The sequence below is a fragment of the Pseudonaja textilis genome, chromosome 2, assembly GCF_049901715.1.
Source record: "Pseudonaja textilis isolate UNSWEBS1 chromosome 2, rPseTex1.2, whole genome shotgun sequence".
NCBI lineage: Eukaryota > Metazoa > Chordata > Lepidosauria > Squamata > Elapidae > Pseudonaja > Pseudonaja textilis.
In genome coordinates this window covers 228,329,831-228,353,614 of record NC_141991.1, presented here as the reverse complement: position 1 = coordinate 228,353,614, position 23,784 = coordinate 228,329,831, and the positions used below count along the sequence as shown (strand labels likewise).

Here is a 23,784-nt window from a genome sequence, read left to right as displayed (position 1 = left end):
TCAATTGGCTACTAATATATTCTCACTTTTCCTGATTATGATAGACTCCTTCAAACTGAATACTAATATAATGTCAGAATGACTGTCATGTAGAAATCTTGAGAAATTAACTTTTAATGACTATAATGTATTTAAGATGCTTGGGTCCATTGTTAACAACAGTACATTTTACTGAAGTAAGTGGTTGCAGAGGCAGCAAAGCTGGATTTGAGATTTTCATACCCAAAGAAAAAGGGATGGCTGACAATCACATATTTCCAACATTAGAGGGCTGAAAAATGTTTTGTTACTGATTTTCATTTGTACTTAGTGTCCGATGCATTTTGCTGCAGTCTCCAACATCAATTAGCCAGCCCCGATCGATTCCAATTGGTCTGATAGCACTTTTCATTGTGGCAATGTGTTGCAATATCACCCAATGATCCAATGATACCATACCTGCCAGGTAACACGTGTAAAGCTATGATTGGTCAACATAGGTATTACCTTATATGGTCAGTATGCCTTATATGGTCAGTTTCCTTATATGGTCAAATATGCAAATACATAGCCTTATATGGTCAAATGTACCCAAAAGGAATGTTTCCTCACACACCCTAAACCCCACCTAAACTTGCACAATAAAAGAGAGGGCAAAGTTTGCTCTGGGCTTCCTCTCCCAAGAACATGCCTTTGTGTCCTTGTCTTCATTGCCTCTGCGAGAGAAGCCCGTCTGGGCAGTCAGTCCAGGCGTGGGCTACCAGCTGACTCCTCATCCCGGCACTGGGACCAGCAACTCATCAGCAATGTCCTGTTAAAATCTTTCACCATGTTTGCCACTGATTGCTCCTAAAATTTCGGGAAAGAAGTCCAAGTGCGAATGCAGAAAACAAATCTTCAGTGACATGTTGCACTTCATGGTCTTGTATACTGTAAGAAGTCTGTTAACCAGCTGAATGTAATTTGGTGCTCTGCAGTTGTCAAGAAAATTCTTAAGGGCATCCTTGAATGCTTTCCAGGTGGTTTTTCCTCTTGTCCCACTAACAGATCTTTGAATCTCATCATTGATGACATAGCTAACCTGTGAAGCAACAAAAACACCTTCCTTAATCTTGACATCAGTTATTCTTGGAAACATCTGTCTCAAATAACAAAACTGTCTTTGTTTATTGTTTTTACAAAATTTTTCATCAGTCTGAGTTTTATGTGAAGAGGTGGCAAAAAATATCTTTCTTGGGTCAACAAGTGGTTTTTATGTCAGGTTTTGGTACTGGAACCAAATTGTTTTGGAGATTCAATTTCTGTTTAATGTAATATGACTCTCTTGCATGGCTGCCCCATTTGCATATGTAACAACAGTATTTGGTATATCGGAGCAGCATTCTAAGCAGCAAGCAAACTACTTTTAGATCTCCACAAATATTCCAATTGTATTTGTGTACTGGATGTATTTCAATAGCAGTTCCATGTTTTTATATGTTTTACATGAGTGTGTAGCATAGCCAACAGGTACTGAAGGGTGTTTATTGCAAAACCAGAAGATTTCTATACAATGGTATACAAGTTAAATTACAGATTATTTTCATCATTAGTAGTGACTTTCAAAATATCAAAATAAATCTTGTTGCGTTTTTCTGTAAATCAGAAGCAAATAAGCATTATTCCTATGTGTAAGTTGATTTGCATGAATAATTAGAGTCAAAATTATGCATCCATTGCAAGTCTTTTGCAACCTTTAATGCAAAAAGGTCCAAAAAATCTATGGCTAAATACACAGCAAGTTCTAATATTACATAGTAGAGACTGTATAATAACATTCCAATTGCATCCATTATTTGTTTTAGTTTTTTGCATTCCATAGATAAAGTAAAAATATATTTCCAACATAAAAGCATAGACCATAAATTTTTATATTGTTTTTTAAAAAACAATCAAAGATGTTGATTTGGTAACTCTAAAAAAGATCATAATTATGTCTGTTATTAGCTTATATTATTCACATTAGAAATAACTATTAATTTTAAAATCCAAAGCAAGAATTAGCAAGTTCAATTAATTAATTACTCAGATTTCACATCCAAGTAACTAATGAAATGAAAAACCACAGACTCCACAACAATATTTAATTGGCCATATGTCATAGCCCAATAAATGTGACAACAAAAATGAATTATTAACATGAAACAGAAGGTTGGGACATAAAATCCTACACTCTTGATTCTTCCCAGATTTCCCTGGTTGATCATATTTATTTTGTGTATTGTTCAAAATGAATTGAAATTCAAAGGGGCATCTTATAACTTCATCTCCATATTAGGGAAATAAGGTAGTAAAAATGTCCAAAGAGACTTTTTCTAGAATTCCTTTGTGTCCCTTTATTTTTCAGTCAAAGTATAAAGGCAGTTAAATAATTCCCTGCAGCTAAATACAGTAATTCTCCATAATTGTTCATACAACTACAATAAACAACAATGACTTATCTTGCAGCATTTACAATACTACTGTACTATTCACCAAACTGATTATTAGATTGCAATATTAGCAAAAGGATACTATAAAATTATTTCAGTATTAATAACTGTTTCACCCGGAACTCACAGAACAGCAGTTAAGTATACCTATACTGTCTGTTGATATTATTTTATCTAATAGGATTGAGTTTATGCACAAACCTATGCAAATCATAGGCTCTCCACTGAATTTGGGAACAGCCAGAGTTTTGTACCTTACCTGGGCACTACAAATGTTTTCAAGATCAATACAAATACCAAATATAGGCTAAATCTAAAACAGGTCTGATGATTTGAAATCAAATTCTTCCCCCTTTTTCATTTGCAAGAGGAAGAGAGTATATTTAACTTATTTTATAGAATAAATCACACTTTCAGGGAACGGCAGTCTGTTCTAATCAGTGTTATTTAAAATATTATGAAATGAAAATAATGGTTTTGCTATGGCCCATTTGCAGTGATCAGAACTAAAGCTTGGATAATCCTCTCAACAGTTAACTGGTTCCCAGAATGGCAGCATCTGGGTTATACTAGAGCAGTTCTGTCTCTTTTGCTCTATTAATTGAAAACTCTTTATTCTTTCTCCATCCTTAACAATCAAAGGCTTTTCAGAGGAGATCCTATCACTACATTTTTTCTCATTTAATCCGCTTATATAATTATTCTCTACCGGTAGCTCTTGCTTGTTCTTTCTTGCAATTTTTTTGAGCATGTTGCATTTTTAGAATGCTTTGTATATTTATTCCATTCTACTATTCTAAACAGAAAAGCATTCAACATAAGTTATTGAATCAATTTCTTTGGCAAAGACATCTTGCAAGATTTTTCATTGTGCCAATAATTGGGGGAAATTGGACTTAATGTTCCTCATTTTCATGGTGGACCATCACTGGTTAGAATAAGGAAGTCTAGAATTGGGCTCTTCCTTAAGTCAACTGGAAAACTAATGTTTTATTCATTGAAATCCCAATTAGAAATCTGAGTTCAGCATACAATTTCAACATCTGTATAAGTCAGAGGAAAAACAACCTATCAAATATGTCCATTATTAAAACAAGAGACAAATTGAATCAATCTTTTGGCAGACAACTTCAACCCAAAGGAAAGTTCTCCCACTGTTTCTTTTAACAACATTTATTGAACGAGAATAGTAGTTAGAGAAATCCTGCTGTTATTTTAGAATCCAATTTATCGCTCAGCTAGTTAGGACTGAGACTTGCTCAATCTTTCACTAGTGGTCTCAGTGTGAACTGACAAGGAGGCTGCTGTTTTACCTGGCTTGCTTCCTAACCCATGAAATGGTCGCCTACTGCATTTCAATTGATTTGTGAAAAAGAGGCATATTGGTTCACTACCAATCAGCTTCGCATTTGGCACCCAGTTCATTTTCTGCCTCTCTTGGTAGGTTAGAAAAAACAGCATGCATGATTCAAAAACTTTATTAGTTCTATTAATCTAAAAGCACACAGACATACATAATCTATATCTATATCTATATCTATATCTATCTATCTATCTATCTATCTATCTATCTATCTATCTATCTATCTATCTATCTATCTATCTATCTATCTCTTATGTCCTAAATTCACATTAGATATTGTCTATATTTGTTGGTAATGTCTGTAAGCTACCTAGTGACATCTCTGGAGAGATAGGAGGCATATAAGTTTTAATAAATAAATAAGCAATTGTTTATTTATTACTTTTTTATTCCTTTAAAAGTTACAAAACCTGATTCAAGATGCTTGTTGTGCTTGTTACATTTTATTCTGATTCAAGATACTACATTTGGTTTTTCTACTTTGTTACTCTTTCTATTATACTTCTGAATACTGTATTTTCTATTACACTGCTTCTCTTTCAAATGTTAACTGTCAAAATTTCTGCAGTAATCCACAGAATGCATGTCACCAAAACTGTCTTTGTCAAACTCTCAACTGGACCAGGAAACATTCTAAAAACCAAACGCACTGCCTGCTCTTATCCACCAGTACATGGGAGGTTGCATTTTCACCAAATGCAATTTCAAAGTAGCTTTCAAGTAGATCCATGTGAAGTCCATTACAGTTGTCTAATCTGATGGCAATAACAGTGATTGGACTGGGTGTTGTGACTGGGTGAAGCTGGTTTGGCCATGGCCTCCATTTGATGTCAGCAATAACTGACTGGAACAATTCCTATCTTGTGGATTGCTCTTTTAGGAAAAAGTATGATAGGAGCATACCAGAGTGCAAAGTGGTTTCCGGACAAGTAGCAACTTCATAGTCTGCCAGTTCAAGTTAGCTTCAATGTGTGTTGTCCCCAGTAACCTCCACAAAGCGACTCCAGACCTCCAGACCACCTTCAATACATCCCAGGACACATGGATAGGAACACACACAAAAATTTATATATAAAATTGGTATCATCACCATATTTTCATGGAGATATTAAGAAATAGGGGTGAAAAGAATCCACAAGGGAAGGACTACTGAGCTGACATCTAGCTTTCCTTCCTTCCATTGACTGAAAAAGCAGAACCAGTTCAAAATAGTGGCTCTTATTTCTACACCTTGCATTATGGTCAAGAGGGATCAGGAAGATGCATTCCCCACTATCCAAATGTTAAGAAAAGACAATTAATGCCATTTCTGTCCCATTCCCAGATTGAACTTAACACAATTGGTAAACTGCTTCTTCTGGGGTTCTCTGTCACTGAAGCCTCATCACCTTATCAAAAGGTGATGTAGGTAAAAAGGAAGGAGAGTAGTCTTAATATAATTTGATCCAAGTTAAGACTCTCCAGAAGACACTATACAGTACCACTGCCTTCTATAAGGCTTTTGACTCAGCCCTTTCTTCCAAAGAAGCATTAAACAGCATCCAAGTTCCAGTTATTCTACTCACAACTAATGAAGGAGCAAGGGGGTGGGTTGGGCTGAAAGAATGAAAGGCCTAAAGTCCCACACAGTTGGTTTTCATGGCAAATGTGGAACTTGAACTCATGTTCTCCTGGTTTCTACTCTGCTGCTATTGTTGATGTTGACTTACCAATTCATTTCAGTGCTGAATGACAGTTTCTGCAGAGGCTTTTCTCTCTAGCCCTGAGAAAATTGGCTAGTTAAAGCAGAGGTCCCAAAACCCAGTCCGTGGACCAGCACTGGTCAGTGGCATGCCAGAAACTGAGCCATGTAAACAAAGCCAATCCCCATCCACACCTGATACAGGTAGCACACAAAACCACAACCCCTCCGGTATATTTACTTTCTCTTCCACTTTTTGCACAATGTTGACTGGGGGTGGGGAAACGCTTATATGGTAGATATGTATGCATGCAGAAATCCTCCTGACTGGCCCAGAAACCCCTTTACATACCCTCTTATTATGGCCTAACTGGCATTTTGGCTGAGATCAGATAGATCAGATGTGTCCAACACCTCTGGAGGGCATTAGGTTGGAAAAGGCTGCTTCAAACGTTATTTTACATAACTACCTCAATACTGCATAGAAACAAGTCGGTGTCACATTAACAATAGGCGATCTTGCCAAAACTGTTCCTGATCCGGTGTTTTCCACCTCTGGGATACTTCTTCCTCATACCTCGTCAATAGTAACTCAAGGATTAGTATCCCACCTTCCTCTTTCTTAATGATATTTATAAATTAACTCAACCCGCTCCTTCCTTTCCCATGCCATCCCCCCCGCCCGCCATCGCTTTTCAAGGCCCTCGACTGTTCCCATCCCCCCCCCCCACCTCATCTAATCTGGCCTTCAACCTTTTCTCATAGTCCGCTGGCAGAAAACACTCCACACCAACCCCGAAATCCTCCTCGGTGGTTGGAACTCTCTACTTCACCACCTCTTTCTCTCTTCAGCACCCCACCCCGCCCGTCGCTTTTTTTTTTCTCTTTTCTTTCCTACACATCCTAACATGATCTTCTTTCCTTAACGGCCGCCCTTCCGAGCAGGGTCATTGGCTGTTGCTAGCAGCTCCTCTCTCCGGATTGGCTAAGTCGCGCTTGCCCCTCGCTGCGCTTTGGTTCTAGACTTGTTGTCTAGCTCCGAGCTGAGAGTCTGAGGAGGGAGGGGCAGAGTAAGAGGAACTGGCGCTGCTCCAGCGGGGGAGGAGGAGGAAGAGGAGAGTATCATTCAGTCACGCTTGACTGTCTGGGCGGCGCTGCGGTCTCTCTCTCTCTCTCTCTCTCCCTCCACCCCCCTCCCCTCCCCGGCTCAGCGGCGGTGGGAATCGTAGCAGCAGCAACAGCAGCACCGTTCCCGCCGCCCTCGTGGGCCGCGAGCGCCCCCCCTCGCTGTTGCCTGCTTGCTCTCCCGCCGCCCTTCTCTCTGGGGAACGCGGCGGAGACGCTCGAGCGAGTCGTCGTCGGGCGCCCACGGAGGGAGCTGCCGAGCGAGAGAGGGGCGGGAAAGGCGAGAGGAAGGAAGGGGGAAGTGTGGAGAGGAGGAGCCGGGCGTGCGAAGGAGAGAAAGACTGAGGAGCGAGCGGAGGCGAGGGAAAGAAAGAAAGGAAGAAAGAAAGAAAGAAAAGGAGGAAAGCGGGGAAAAGCTCAAGGAAGCGCCGCTTTTTAAACCCCCCCCCCGCACTCCCACCGTGTGCGGCGGCTCAAGGAGCAGCGACGGCGGCGCTAAAGGGGGGCTGCGGCAGGCGCTGCTGCTGCTGCTGCTGCTACTACTACGGCATCCGGGGCCCGGCCTACGAAGCGGACGCAGGAGAAGCCGGAGGTGGTGGGGGGTGGTGACGGGGATCGGCCTCCCGCTTCGAAAGAACCAAGCCAGGCTGCTGCGCAGGCACTGCGGCCCCGTTGTTGCTCTTAGCCGCCGCCGCCGCCGCCCCCTCGAGAGGGCAGGAAGTGACTCTAAAGCCGGGACTGGGTGCTGTGTGTGTGTGTGTGTGTGAAGCACCTGAAACGCGTCTTCGTTAGAGCGGAAAGAGGGCGAAAACGCCGAGACCCACCGAGACCGCCTTTCCCTCCCTTGGAAAAGTGAAACGGCGGGGAGGGAAAGGGGGGAAAACAACTGCCCTCCCCTCCCCTCCAGGCCCGCTTCTCTCTGGCCTCCTTTCGGTCGTGTCCCGCTGCCCTCGCCGAGGTTGGCCTTTCCCTCCTCGGCTTCTCTCCTCTCCTTTTTAACTCGAGAAAACTTGGTTTGGATCTAAAGCGTCGCGGAGTGGCGAAAGAGATCCCGCTTGTAGATGGAGGAAACCTGGACGGCCGAAGTGTAAGGTGGGCGAAATTTGTACGTGGAGTTGGGTTTGTTGAATGTTTCTAGGAAAATTTCTTTGCGCGGGAGGGGAGGGAAAGTACTTCTCCCCCCCCCCCCCGCGATCCTGATCTGTTTCCTCGCCTAATTGATTTTACAAAGTACTGGAGTTCACTCCCCTAATCCTACGAAAAGTTGCTATAGTTATACAACGTATCCGTCTCGCCTCTTGTTCGTGGCCGAAGTGAAGGTGAAAGAAAGCGGATTTGGTGGCGCGGGGTGTGTGTGTGTGTGTGTGTGTGTGTGTGAAACGGGACTAAAGCTCCTCAAACAGGAATTTCTTTGTTCCACAGTGGAAGGTAGTCTATTGAAATGGAACTGCTTGATTATGCATTCGTGATTCGGTAGAGAGTTGTTTTTGAAATGGTAACTTTCCCGCTTCATCTGTTGATATTATAGTTGAAATTCTTTTTCTCCTGTAGGTTAGAAAAGTTAGAGGTGTTGGAGAGGGAAGGTCGATTTCCTCCTCTATTTGGTTGTTAAGGAGTAAAGTTCATACAGCTGGAAAGGCCTGATAAACTGCTTATTAGAGTTGTAGTAGTTCCTCTTCCAAGGTCTGCAGTTTGAAGATATTCGATAACTATTTCCAATTCCAATTAAACAGATTTTTTTTTTCTCCCGGGGAAAACTAGTCGAAAACTTTTCAAGAGTCCCATCGAAGTTGTAGTTCATACACTAAATCTATAATAGCAACCTAAAAGAGGAAAATAATTTGCCCATACCATATTTATTGCTCTTTGGACTAGATATTTTAATTTCAGAATAATTAGGTAATCAGAAAACATATATGAAGGTAGTTTAAAAAGATTTTTTTAAAGTTTTTGTAAAACAAAAATCTTAGATATTTTTTGTATGGAATTAAAATATCCCACTTGTAGAATTAGTTAATGTGGATTAGGCAAGAATTGAATGTTTTATTTAAAGTGAATTGAGCAAATTGTAAACTATATAACTCCGATAACTAAGTAAAGCATATTTTGTCTTGATGGAAAGTAGATTTATATTAGTAAAATATATAAGCCCTTTTATATCCTGTAGCATGATCTGAGCAAAGATTACTTTGTCATCTAACAATATTCAATAAAATAGATGGCAATGAAATTTAACTTCCTTATATGGCTTAGTCATGAACTTGAAATAGAGTACAGTACCTGTAATCTTCTTACAGAAAAAGATCATTTCAAAAGCAATATTAATTCCTAACCTTGACTTTAAATGCTGAAGGGACAAAAATGTATAACTATGAAAGTTACAGCTGTAAAACTTCACATTCGTATTTTGAACTGTTGGAATCTTTTCCACTCAAACACCTAGAACACATTAGCCACTATTTTGAAAATTTGTGTGTCTTGATGCAGTTTTTTTTTTTTTTTTGCTAATTTGATGTCATAAAAGTCCATTAGTTTAAAAAGTTTTATTGGGATTTTTACTCCTGGCAGATTGAAAGTTTATGATAAATTATCTGATCTATTAATTTTCTTTAGTTGACTTGTGTATTACATTCTTAATTGATCTTTTCAGAACACTGCATTGGTTCTCTGTTCTGTTTATTGATGTACAAAACCTTTAGTTTTGATAAGGAAAATGATAACATATACAATATATTTTAGAAATCATAATCAACATTTTATAATTGTAGCCTGTTTGAACAAATAACTTTCTTTGTCATAAAACTTTTTGATGCTTAGACTACTCTTCAGTTTATATTTTGCAAGTGTATTCTTGACTATGTAAGTCTAGCTCTTTAGATAATATATTTAATTATTAATGCGCCTACTTTTATATCACTATGTGCCACTTTATCAGCCTAAGTAGTAAGTAACTAGAGAAACTGAGGTGAACATCCCTTTATGCAGACATTTTATTAATAAGTTGAATGCATTCTCTTAATTTAGAGACATTTTCTGTTTCCCTGCAAAAAAATAATAGCAAAAAGAGTAATCTATGCAATTGGTGTAAATATTAGTAATCTATGCAATTGGTGTAAACATATCTGGAAAATATTACATTACGGAAACTCGGCAGCTTCAGAATATTGAAGAAACTGCCATTTTTTCTGTGACTGAGTTTAAAGAGGTGGTATTAAGAGCCTGTCTGAAATGCCCCTGGAAATAAGTAAAATAACATAAACATGTGGATCCAGGCCTTTCATTGGATAATGCCCAGAGGGCCTATGAAGTCTATGTGCTTCTGCGTACTGTTGTAATTTTTTCCTGGTAATTCATTCCTGTCATGGCAAGTCTCTCTGCTCCTTGCCAGCTGCATCCTTTGAAAGAAAAGTAAATAAATATAAAACATACTAAGTAGTAACCGGTAGTGGAATTACAATTAAAATTATATGAATCTGATAATAATTCAACCTTTCTTTAAAGAGGTTGGTAAAAAGCATGCCTGACTACTGAGATCTATAGGTCTGTGTGTACTGTCAGTGTTGGAAGTACTGTTGTTTCAATTGCCCATAAGGCCCTGGTTAGAAGGAACATTCAGTAAATTGGGATTTGAATCTGTTTCTACAGCTGCCACCAAAAGTATTTTGGTTCAGCCCTGCAAAGGCTTGTCTTGTGTTATTTGTGTATTTATTCAGACACATCCTTTGTAACAGTAACAATGTTATGCTTACAGCAAACTTAGTTGCCATATAAAGTGTGGATCTTCTCTGAGGATTAGAATGTTTAATTAAGTCAGTAACCAGGGACTTGCAGTTTTGATGAAATGTTTTTGGAGTTACCATACATTAATTGATTATGATCTTGGATAATGTACTCCACTTCTGTTTCTATTTTTTTTTCCCTGAGTGTGTTCGTGTTAAATCTTAGAATTTTCTCAGTGTGAAATACAGGTGATAGTAAATTTGCATAAAGATAGACATTTTTTTTATTTGTATGTTTTGGTGTGTCACATTGAATGCCAAATAAATGTTGAATTGCAGATTGCTCAAACAATGGGTTGGAAATAAATTTGTTTTTAGGCAGATAGAAATTGTTGTTTTATTCATGTGAAAGATTTAAACTTCTATTAGAACAGAAGGGAGACAGTTTATACTGGTTCCCCTATTATATCAATACTCCACTCATACCATCTCCCTTCCAAAATAGAGAGGAGGGGTTGACAGAAAGATCTGCAAGGTGAAGACGAAGGCACATTCTGTAAGTCTCTGAATTACGACCACAATTGAGCCCAAAATTAATGTTGCTAAGTGAAACATTTGTTAAGTGAGCTTGGTCCATTTTACAACTTTTCTTGCCACAGTTAAGTGAATTATTAACAACATGGTTGTTAAGTGAATCTGGCTCCCCCATTGACTTTACTTGTCAGAAGGTCACAAATGTTGATCACATGACTGAGACACTACAACCATCATAAATATGAACCACATGCCAAGCATGTGAATGTTGATCATGTGACCCTGAGGATGCTGTAAAGGTAAATGTGAAAAATGGTCATAAGTCCCTTTTTTCAGTGCCGTTGTAACTTCTGGGTCACTAAATAAACTATTATAAGTGGAGGACTACCTGTATAAAACCAATCTTTTAAAATAATCTGGACTAAGTCTTTTAAGTTATTGTGCCATTGAGTTTTGCTATATTTATATTTTGCTGCTGAGACTCTTTAATAGGGAAGGAGGGAAAGAGTAAGTTATGGCCAGAAGTGACCTGGTGTGGTTTTCAGTGATTTCCTCCTTTATAATTGTGTGTAGCAATTTTATAATAAATGTGTAGCAATAGCTATTAGGCAATAGCCCTTAGACTTATATACTGCTTCACAGTCCTCTTCTAAGTGGTTTACAGAGGCAGCATATTGCCCCCAACATGCCGGATCCTCGTCTTACCAACCTCGGAAGATGGAAGGCTGAGTCAATTTTGAGGCGGTGAGATTAGTTATCATTATATTTCAAGTGTCCAAAAAGGATTTAATTACTGGAATATAAATAATGTTTTTAGAAGCTGAGGTTTTGAAATCTATTTAACAACCATAAAGAAGCATATTTGGTATCAGGTAAAAGAGATGGTAAAATGAAATTAGTCCATATCCATATACCCTGGCAGCTTGTTCTGCTTAAATTCACAGAAAAGGAAAAACACACCCAATACATGTTTTAATGACAGATAACATGAGACAAAAGGAGTCCAGATAGAGGTGATATAACTGGACCTAATGAAATCTGGAAAGTCTGTATGAAATTTTCATTGTACATAAATTAGAGGAATGGAGCAAGTAGAAGGAAAGAGGAAGGAGCTACGTGGCCTATCACAGATTATAAACTATTCAAGTAATAAAAGAGGAAGTATTAAACATACAATATTGCTCTGTTAAACAAAATATTCAAAAAGAATCGCTTAAATTCATAAATTTAGCTGATACTTATGAAATAATTCCTTTGACATATTTAGTGTAATTAAAATTATATAACAATCGCAAAAACACATTTTATTCAATAGAAATGTTTTTGTTTTCATGTTTTAACATATTTTGAAAAGCAAAAGTGAAACTCAGTAAAATGCAAATACCATATAACTTCTTCTTTCAATATATTTTGTAGACTTGGGGTGATTTTTCAAAGCAGAATTTGAGTATGTGGGAGAAAAGAGAATTTGCCCACTTATGGTTTTGTTTTATTTTTAAATAATATTTATGAGTTTTATTCTGAATAAGTTTATCAGTGTTTTAGTGCTGCAAAATCAGTCTGAAAGAAAAGGCCATTATATGTTTTGCTATTTCTCTGATGAATCTCTTTGTCCTGAAGTTTATACAGATTAGTGTGAATGGGACAGCAATGTTTGTGTGCTAATGCCTTTTTTTATAAACGGTATAAACTGACTTGCAATTCATTTTATCAGGTGCCCAGAGTGGCTTATTACTAAACCATAACCATAGCTAAAACTACTAATGTTAGATTTTCCAGACTAATCATTCCTATTGGCTCAGGCTTCCTCCCGCGAAGCAATGTGATGGGCCAGCAGCTTCCATTGGGAGCTGCAGAACATGCACCAGAAGCCCTGCTGGAGACTAAGTCTGTGGGCTTCAGTGCATTGGAAGCTGCTGACTTCTTGTGAGCTCTGTAGGAGAAAGGCTGGGACAAAAGAAAGCAGGGGGAGAAAATCCTGGATAAACTACCCCAGATTGTCTATGGAGATTCTCAGTCATCCAGGTCATAGTTGTCCCAAAGGTATTTTTTCAAATGGCAAGTGGACTTTCTGGTTTTGCTTTGAAGACATTTCACTTCTTATCCAAGAAGCTTCTTCAGCTCTGACTCAATGATGAGGAATGGAAGGATTTATAAACTCCTTGCGGACAGCTGGTCATTTGCATCCACCTCAAGGATAAAACAGCCAGACATAAACAGAGTAATGTGGTATATGCAGTACCGTGCAGTGAGCCATGTGCAGAACTGTACATTGGGGAAACAAAACAACCACTTCATAAAAACATGGCACAACATAGATCCATCAGGACTAGATTCAACAGTCCATCTGTATTTAAAAGATAAAGGCCACAGTTTGGACTGAGAGGACCCCTGGTTTGGAAAAGATGGTCAAAGAAGCTATGTCAAAATTGACCAGCTCTCTTTCAACAGAGGGGGAGGGATCCGATATCATCTATCTCCAGTCTACATCACAGTCCTTTCAACAGTTCCAAGAAGGCTCCACACCCATTTGCACCACTCAAGTGACCCTGATGACACAGATAAACTCCAGGTGGCCTTAACACATGGATGTCAAACTCTCACTGTCATGTCATCATGTGACACTTTGCAATGTGTTTTCTGCTTCACAGGGCTGGGGTGGGTGTGACCTGCGTGGGACACGTGTGGCCTGCAGGCCGCCAGTTTGACACCCCTGGCGTTAATGGCTCATTAAAAAGACTGTAAATGACCAACTGTCTCCAGTCCCCACCATCTGGTCAGAACTGAAGAAACTTGTTTGATAAGAAGCGAAAGTCTTCAAAGAAAAACCAGAAAGTCCAGTTGCTTCTTGAAAACGCACCTTTGATACCTCAATTTGGATAACAGTGGTTTTTCATTGATAACAATTAACCCATTACCACAACATGGATATTTAAATTAATAAAGTGTTTTACTTTGGGTAAAATGGACTTTCTGGTAAGTGGTTTTGAATAATGAAGGGAAAAGTTTGGGAAACACTGGCCTAGAGGTCAAGTCATTGAATGCTGGGCTTGTCTTTAATCAGTCGCTGAATAACCACAACTGGAACTATTGGAACTGCTCTGGCTAAGCACTGTGGACCTCTGATATTTCACCTAATGAACTACATTGCTTAACAGTTGAAATTCCAGTCCCAATTATGATAGGTAAGACTGCCTATAGACTGGAGGCTGAAATGCTAAAAATGGCTTATTTGACTGATTTGGGAATAAGGTCTTTGCATCTTTTTTGTTGACATCATAATCCAGTCTTTTCTAATGGTGAGACCGATAGTTTACTTTAGTTTATTGTCATTGCACCTGTACAACGAAATCAAACACCATCTTCAGTGCACATCATGATCATGAAAATAAACAAAAACACATATCTTTCACATTCCACACATTGAACTGAAAACCCCCAACACCATTTAACTATATAGTTATGATCTCTTTGCTTTTCAATGTCAATTGTAGCTAAAAAGTATTTCATCAGTTTCAGTCAGTTTCACTTGACATACGTACTGTTATATTTCAGGCCACATATTTCAGGCTTTATTTGAGGTTAAAGTACAACAGTAAGCAGACTTATTATGCAAGTATAAGTTTACATCAACAAAATCACAGTCATACATGAGATTGTTTACAAACAACTTCCAAAAAGCAAGAGTGTTGCCAGGTCATGATCCAAAGATTGTCAGCTATTCCAGATTCTAAGCAACTGAAATGTTGAGAGGCAGGAGATTCAGAGCTTTAAGAACATGGAAATTGGGTAGAATGATGGTACCCAATTAAGAGTCAGCTAATGCTGACTCTTAAGTAGTCTCTGCCAGATGAAAGTCAACCAAAGCTAGGAATGCCATTACCAGGTAGAGAGGTACGTAGAGTACTTTTGCTTGGCTCAGATACAGAGCACGGTATGCTTGAGGTTGGGCAGTCAACCAGCATCCTGTTTGTGAGTGGAGCTGCTCTTGATTATTGTTGCTGAGGCCAGCCTCAATAGGTTTTTTGTCTTCTGAAGTTGAAATCAGGAAGTCTGCTCTGATATATTCAGAGCAGACTTTCTGATTTCAGTCTTTCAATTTGGGTTGGCCATGACAGCCATTATGCCTAATTCTTCAGAACATTAATCATGCTTCTATTGGGAATGCTACAGTGCAACACTTGGTTGTACTTTACAACAATGACTGTAGTCAGATGGTTGCTAGTGTACTGCTGAAAATGCATCTGTGACAAAGTAATTGAACAGTTTTAGAGGTTGCACTGAACAACTTCAAGAAGGTGGTGATGGAAGACTGCAACATCTGCATTGCTGTTGGTATGGCTTGATAAATCATGGTTTTCATGACAACCATTGGAGTGTAATTTATCAAACCATGCACAGGACTTCCATTTAGATTTTGTCTTTGAATATGACAGCATAGTATTGATGTGACATTCATGAAAATATGTGGAGTTTGGTTGTCTTCATCCTAATCAGATCAATTCCTGGTTAAATTTAAGCTTGTGACATCATTTTTCCTCTTTTTAAGTGAGGAGGACTAGTTAGATGGCTTTGTCTGAAAGATTTAAAGATTTAATTGATTCTGCAATGTTGTGAAGGATATCTTCTAGAGTTAGAAGCGCTGATCCTGTTGAAAACCTGACTGTGCAGTAGAAAAGTGGTGTTGTTCCTAAGGCTCTTTCCACCTTCATACACTTTGCATGGTACTCCAGTAGTGATGGGAATTTTGGCAGTTAAGTAGACCAACCTATTGTCAGGCAATGCGAGATTATATTTGACAGAGAATTTGTCAACAAGATGATTGAATATATACTAAGGTAAGCGTCCCAAATTAAAATGGTCATGCAGCGTATTTATAAGCCTGGGGATCACAAGACTGAAAATCTTTTAAAAATTATATAGAAGTCATAAGAAGTGATGATAATGAAGAGTAGCATGATATGTCATTAAACATAAACCTATTAAGTAAAAAGTCTTTTCTATGAAACAATGCTCCTTGTAAAATAATGAGCCACTTTGTTGGTAGTGTTTTTTAAATTAATCAAGTCACTAATTTGGGGTTCATATTCATAGATCGATATACTCTAGTAGAGGGGTCACCAACCTTTTGGACCTCAGGAACCACCAAACTCATAATTTTAAATCCCAGGGAACCACTAATATGAATTTTGACTGACAGTGGCTTGCTGATGTTGGTGGGAGAGAGAGAGAGAGAGAGAGAGAGAGATCTGATCTAACCTCTCTTTCTCCTCCCCCCTCTCATACACACACACAAACAAACACACAGAGGTGAGGCAGGGGTGAGATTCAAATTTCTTAACAACTGGTTCTTGGGTGTGGCCTAATTTGTGGGTGTGGCTTAGTGGTCATGTGACTGGCTGGGCATGGCTTGTATGTAAATATTATAAATATGTAAATATTGATTTTTTTTTTATAAAAAAGCAACTTTTACCCAAAACCAGGCAAAGCAGGCAGGCAGATTGAGTTGCTCACAGAATCACAGATTCAGCGATCTATCTTTCTGCCATTGGCTATGTTAGTCTGTCAGATAAAATTTGCTTGCAAGCAAACTCACAAAATTAACTCACAACACACCATGTATGTAAATATTGAATTTTTTATTTAACAAAAAGAGCAACTTTTACCCCAAATCAGGCAAAGCAGGCAGGCAGATTGAGTTGCTCACAGAATCACAGATTCACTTAGAGTTCTATGATACTGCCATCGGCTACCTGCACTGAATAATAGAGCTTCAGTCCTAGTAAGGAAGGTTCGGCTCTGCTTAAAAGCAGAGCCGAAGATCTAAAGATTAGCTAGAAAGCAAGAAATCCAAAGATTTCCTGCTTTCTAGATGATCTAAATCTCCCAGCACAGCAAAACAGCTGATGGTTGGAGGAAAAGAAAAAAGAAAAATAGCAACTTAGCAGGCAAGTAAGGAATGAGTGGGCAGGGAGGGTTCCCGTGGGCCATGTGGGCGGCTCAGCCTTGTGTTCCTGAGCAGCGTGGAATAATTGCTATGCGGGGGTGCTCTGGGGGTGACATTTCTCTGCGGACCACCAAAATTTTCTCACGGACCACCAGTTGGCAACCACTGCTCTAGTAAATATATCTCAAAGCAACAAATTTTGCTCGTTTTCCTGATATTTCCAGAAGAAAGACATTGACCATGGGGCAGCCTAGTCCTCCTCAACTGCTTTCTCCTTTTCTTTCTTCCTTGGGCAGTCCCAGCCTTCTAACCTATCTTTTTTTAGCCAGTCCTCTCCTTACTGCTGCCAAAAGACCTGATGCTGCCTTCGAAGCAGTGACTGCCACAGACCACAACAGCAGGTTTGTGTTCTGTACTAAGGCATCCTTACAATGAGACAATACGGTAACAGAAAGGTCTTTTCTTTCTTATATCATGAAATACTTTTCAAGCATAGCTAGAGGATTTATTAGTTTCTCAGTGACAAAGGTGCTCAAATCTAATATAAACCAATGGCAGCATTTTAAGTACTTAATGGTAAGTGCTTTGGTATTGCCTTAGGTGCCAGATTTCCTATCTGACCTAATTCTGTGGGTTGGCTTTCTGTTGTTATGGCCCGAAGGCAGGGAGAAGCTGTTTTATTATAAGGCCAAAGTTTGGGTGTCTGACCCTGTTCTTCATGACTGATTTATGTTAGCCAGGAAAGATTGACTGAATCGGGTGCAGGGATGAATGTATTATTGCATGAGTTGGTACTGAAGAACTCCCAAAAGAGGAATCTCTGCCAGACGAAACGTACTCTGGATGCTACTGACCAATTTATAACATCTTGAATAAAAGGTAATGGATCAGCTCTGGATAATCATGATTTTGTAGAGCTGTTTTATTATGCGTTCCAATGTGATTTAGGAACTGAAACTGCCTCAGTTACTGTTGTGGTCTTTATTGGAAAATGGGCAGAGAATAAATCCCGTTTTTATTCTTAGTCTCTGAGCAGCTTCTAGTTACTATTACTATTAAATATATAACATTAAAGCTGCTCTCAAACACCCATGGCCAAAGCATTTCTTTCATTTTCTCTCTAATAGTAGAGTCAACAACAAGCATTAGAAAAATGCATGCTATCCGTTCATATGATTGCCAGGCAGAAAGTTCAAATTGAAGGCAACTATACTTTTTAATTGTTAATACTTTTCACATCTGATAGATACATCTAGGCACTCTTAAGTCACATTAAGGTTTGCTACTTATTTGGTTTAAAGTAGATACCTCAAACTGGAATGACATTTTTCTTACGTGACTATTAATGTACAAGAATAGTCAAAAAGTTATTATATTTCTGATTCTGTCTATATTGCATTTAATTTTAGAGATAAATATTGAGATGTTTTTCTGCTGAATCAGATTCAAGTAACTTTATTTTTAAATCAACTTCTCAATTTTTGAATTTCTGTAATATGGATGTATGGAAATTATATTTTCTTTTTAAATTTTTTAATAGATATATGGAAGCACAATCCAGAAAAAGAAAAAGCAGAAAACAAAAATAAACAGAAAAGAGACTTAACAAGCTATGTAAAACAGTGCAAAAATTTCAAAGTAACAAAGCTAGTGCTGTGTGTAAAAGTGATCAAAACCATTATTAAAATAGGTGATGATTTAATAATTAACAAAGCTAAGCAATATAATAGCAATAACACTTAGACTTATACCGCTTCACGGTGCTTTACAGTTCTGTCTAAGTGGTTTACAGAGTCAGCATATTGTCCCCAACAATTTGGGTCCTCATTTTACCCACCTTGGAAGGATATTTGAACTGCCAAACTGCTGGCAGCTGGCAGTCAGTAGAAGTAACCTGCAGTACTGCATTTTAACCACTGTATCACCATGGCACACCAGAATAAAGATTAACATGAGTTCTATCTGCTCTAAAATATTCTGTCCTTGCTTTAATAAATTAAAAGTTCCTCTTACAGAGTTTACAGATACCTTAAATTTGTTAGGGGAATGTTGAAGAAATAAATTATGTAAAAGCACCCACTGGGTGGGATTAATATTGTTATTGTACAATAAATGAAACACAGTATATGAATTTATTTTCAAATTGGAAAATATTGGAATTGGAGGAAAAACGTTCCTCTGAGCATCAATTTCCATCAAAATTGTATTCGTTTGCATATAAATGCATTCATTTAAAAAAAAATCACTGAAAACTTGGCATGTTTATATATAACTGTATGGAAATTCAATTAAAGACTGCTTTAAAACAATAATACTTATATATCTAATAGACTCTTGAAGTATTCATTGACAGTACTCTTTTCTACAGCTTTATATTGTCATATAAAAGAGTTTAGTTTTTAATAATTTTTTTATATTGTTTTCAAATGACAATTTGAATGTAAAAAAGATAAAAGCATAACTTGAATGTCTGTGGTTCTACAAAGATCAATAAGCATATGGGAATGGGAAAAAATAACAGTTGTTGTATTCAAGTGTATTCAAATACAGTATTTGAGTTATATAGTAGAGAAGATTTACATAAAATACAAAATCACATTTCCCCCACAATATCTAGTCCTCAGTTACAATGGGTCAAAAAGTCTGCCTTTGTAAAATGTTGCTTTCCCCTGTCATGTTATTGTGATCTGGGTGCTTGACAATCTGTTTTCACTTACTACCAGAGTACCAAATACCCCACAATTTGCAATCTTTTTTTGGCCAGATTTCCCAGAAAGTCAGTGAGGAAACTGGCTGGGAAATTTTGAAAGCTGTTGTTGCTTGCTGAGGGATTTCCCTCCCATCCATATGGGGGAGGCGGGGGCAGGAAAATCCTTTGGCAGGCTGCAGAAATGAAACTCAGATCTTATCAATTCTTGCTCTGTTTCTCTGGCCCAGTGTAGAATTTCCTTCCACACAAGGAAGGGGAAAAAGGAACCTCTTCTAAAAGGCTGCAGAACCAGAAGTCAGATCTCACTATTCAGAGCCCCATTTCTTCAGGCCCTGCGTTCCCCTCATACATGGAAGTGAAAGGATCTCCTGTGTCAGACTGCAGAAATGAAGCTTGGATTCCCAAAATCTGGGCTTTTCTGCAGCCTGCCACAGGAGCTTTCATCCACACACAGAGGGAAGCTGCCTGCTTTCCTTCAGCAGACAAGCTCTTTCGCTCCATTGACTGTGGGGTTGCGTAAGGACCATAGTTGGGAGAGTCAGGAAAGCAGCCACATGGGTGTCTCACTTAACAGCTCTGCTTGGCTTATATTCTAGTCCCAGTTGTGGTTGTAAGTTAAGGATTACCTATATTTGATATTTTTTTAAACCGTTAAGTGTATCAGCCATTTCTTTGTGCTGTAACAGTACACTTTTCATTATGCGATTGAGTCATTTCAGGTTTTTAGTTATTGAAGCAATAATAAATATGGCTGTCTGTAAATAGATGTGCACACTTATATTCTATGCTTTTACACTGCTCAAAAAAATAAAGGGGACCACAAAAATAAGACATCCTAGATCTGAATGAATGAAACATTCTTATTAAATACTTCGTTCATTACATAGTTGAATGTGCTGACAACACAATCACACAAAAATTATCAATGGAAATCAAATTTAGCAACCCATGGAGGTCTGGATTTGGAGTTACACTCAAAATTAAAGTGGAAAAAAACACTACAGGCTGATCCAACTTTGATGTAATGTCCTTAAAACAAGTCAAAATGAGGCTCAGTAGTGTGTGTGGCCTCCACGTGCCTGTATGACCTCCCTACAACACCTGGACATGCTCCTGATGAGGTGGCAGATGGTCTCCTGAGGCATCTCCTCCCACACTTGGACTAAAGCATCCCCCAACTCCTGGACAGTCTGTGGTGCAACATGGCATTGGTGGATGGAGCAAGACATGATGTCCCAGATGTGCTCAATTGGATTCAGGTCTGGGGAACGGGCAGGCCAGTCCATAGCATCAATGCCTTCGTCTTGCAGGAACTGCTGACACACTCCAGCCACATGAGGTCTAGCATTGTCGTGCATTAGGAGGAACCCAGGGCCAACCGCACCAGCATATGGTCTCACAAGGGGTCTGAGGATCTCATCTCGGTACCTAATGGCAGTTAGGCTACCTCTGGCGAGTACATGGAGTGCTGTGCGGCCCCCTAAAGAAATGCCACCCCACACCATTACTGACCCACTGCCAAACCGGTCATGCTGGAGGATTTTGCAGGCAGCAGAACATTCTCCACGGCATCTCCTGACCCTGTCACGTCTGTCACATGTGCTCAGTGTGAACTTGCTTTCATCTGTGAAGAGCACAGGGCGCCGGTGGCAAATTTTCCAATCTTGGTGTTCTCTGGCAAATGCCACACGTCCTGCACGGTGTTGGGCTGTAAGCACAACCCCCACCTGTGGATGTCAGGCCCTCATACCACCCTCGTGGAGTCTGTTTCTGACCATTTGAGCAGCCACATGCACATTTGTGGCCCGCTGGAGGTCATTTTGCAAGGCTCTGGCAGTGCTCCTCTTGTCCCTCCTTGCACAAAGGCGGAGGTAGCGGTCCTGATGCTGGGTTGTTGCCCTCCTACGGCTTCCTTCACTTCTCCTGATGTACTGACCTGTCTCCTGGTTGCGCCTCCATGCTCTGGACACTACGCTGAAAGACATAGCAAACCTTCTTGCCACAGCTCTCATTGATGTGCCATCCTGGATGAGCTGCACTACCTGAGCCACTTGTGTGGGTTGTAGACTCCATCTCATGCTCCCACTAGAGTGAAAGCACCGCCAGCATTCAAAAGTGACCAAACCATCAGCCAGAAAGCATAGGAACTGAGAAGTGGTCTGTGGTCACCACCTGCAGAACCACTCCTTCATTGGGGATGTCTTGCTAACTGCCTATGGTTTCCACCTGTTGTCTATTCCATTTGCACAACAGCATGTGACATTGATTGTCAATCAGTGTTGCTCCCTAAGTGAACAGTTTGATTTCACAGAAGTGTGATTGACTTGGAGTTACATTGTGTTGTTTAAGTGTTCCCTTTATTTTTTTGAGCAGTGTATATTTATATCATGCTTTGGAGACTATTACAATAACTTACATTTTGATAAAGTTACAATCTGATTAAAGACGTTACATGAATCTGTAGGCTGCAATATTTATGCAGTCACAGTGTTCATTTTTGGAGAGTGTAAGAGCTCGTAGAAGTTATAAAACTGAAAGTTGGTGGCAATGCAATTTTCTTCCAATTTTGAGCAGGAAACAAACATAAAACAAAAATTCTGTTGTGATTTTTTAAGGCTTACCTTACTATAAAAATTATACAATAATTCCTTCAGCTAACATTTTTCATTTAAGGGAAAAATACTTTCCTTTAGTAATGGAATTATAGTTCTGTTTTTGCTCTTGGCTATTAACATTTTGAAATTGTATTTCTCTGGGCCACTGACTCTTGTACTGCCTACTCATGCTATTTTAAAGTGTTAATTGTTGTGAACACTTAAGAGCTGTGATAGTTAGCATTTACAAATTAAACAAAATTAGATGTTTCAGTGATTCTTTAATTATTGATTACGCACTAACACATTAAATGCAGGTTGATACAGATTATAAAATTTAATCCACTGACAACTGATTCTTCATAATTTGAATAATTCCATTGAAGTTAGAGAAATTTTATTCTAAATAGCTACACCTAGATTTGAATGACATTCAGATCTGTAAAATGTTGAAGTTAATTCATTCAGATTTTTATAGCAATACATCAAAATTGCAATATAAATATGTACACATTTTAATCTCTAGTTGCATGGATCTACATCCTTTGTAACACATCAAGTGATGTTCAGTTTAAATGTTTTGAAAATTAATGGGTGCATTTGCTGAAGTAAAATTCTAGCCGAATTCTAAAGCATAATGTGAAAGTGGGTTCCACAGTTTTATTATTCAAGACAGCACAGGAAGCAGGTCTTCTGAACCCATCAACCACCTGTAGTAGTAAATGTGTCACCACCCCAACCCCAAGCTTACTGGCAAAGCCCAATTTTTAATAGGGTTCCAGAAGATCAAAAGGATGGGAGCAGTTTTCGCCTCTGGTGATGGACTGTCCCCTAGGGATGGGGCCATGGCAGAAAAGGCTCTTCTCCTTGTTCCTGCCTCCCAGAATTCCTTCGCAGATGGAATATATAACAGGCCTTTTCCATTGGGACTAGTGGGGCAGATACCAATTCCATGTAGGACTTTAAAAGTAACAACAAACACCTTGAATTGGATCCGGAAGCAAACTGGTAACCAATGCAGCTTGTGCAATAATGGTGTTATATGTGCAATCTTAGGGGCTCCCAGAACTGTGTGTATCAGTGCATTATGCATCAGCTGTAGCTTCCTGGCAATACTTGTCAAGGGTATACTTTATGTAGAGTGTATTGCAGTAATCTAGCCAAGAGAAGAAGACAGGGTATGAGTGACCCTGTACAGGGTTTCATGATAAAAGATGAGGGCTCAAAGGCCCTCCTAGCTATGAGGATCCCCATGGTGCACAATAAGTCTGTCTGAGATAGTGCAACCCAGGGGTGGTATTCAGCCAGTTCTGACAGGTTCTGGAGAAACGGTAGCAGAAATTTTGAGTAGTTCGAAGAACCAGTAAATACCACCTCTGGTTGGCCCCACCCCCATCTATTTGCTGCCTCCGAGTCCCAGCTGATCAGAGTCCCAGCTGATCGGAGCCCCTGATTGGCTGGCTCTTCTTTTGTTGCCTTGCACAGGAGAATGGAGCTGGAAAGCAGGTTAGTGGGGTAGTGTGGGAATGTGAATTTTATAGTATCCTTCCCCTGGAGTGGGGTGGAAATGGGGATTTTACAGTATTCTTTCCCTGCCACGCCCACCAAGCCATGCCCACCAAGCCATGCATGCCCACAGAACCGCTAGTAAAAAAAATTGA

The 23,784-nt window shown here is 39.2% G+C and overlaps 1 protein-coding gene and 1 long non-coding RNA gene across 6 annotated transcripts in view; one reads left to right on the top strand and one right to left on the bottom strand.

Annotated features, from left to right (window-relative positions):
• Positions 1-921: 921 nt before the first annotated feature.
• LOC148127401 (uncharacterized) lies at positions 922-6,348 on the bottom strand. 2 transcript variants are annotated; one of them, XR_015742340.1, is made up of 4 exons: positions 6,248-6,348; positions 5,523-5,575; positions 4,717-4,833; positions 922-1,060 (listed from the first exon to the last, which is right to left on the bottom strand). It is a non-coding gene; the product is annotated as an uncharacterized LOC148127401 (long non-coding RNA). The 2 variants fall into 2 exon arrangements; XR_015742341.1 differs by lacking the exon at positions 5,523-5,575 and having other exon boundaries at positions 6,248-6,339.
• Positions 6,349-6,609: 261 nt separating this feature from the next.
• The window catches only part of ERBIN (erbb2 interacting protein), an 88,668-nt gene continuing 71,493 nt past the window's right edge, over positions 6,610-23,784 (top strand). For all 4 annotated transcript variants that reach the window (XM_087927227.1, XM_026717377.2, XM_026717369.2 and 1 more), the window contains exon 1: positions 6,610-7,711. The gene's annotated coding sequence lies outside the window, so the exon portion shown is untranslated. The remainder of the gene's footprint in view (positions 7,712-23,784) is intronic.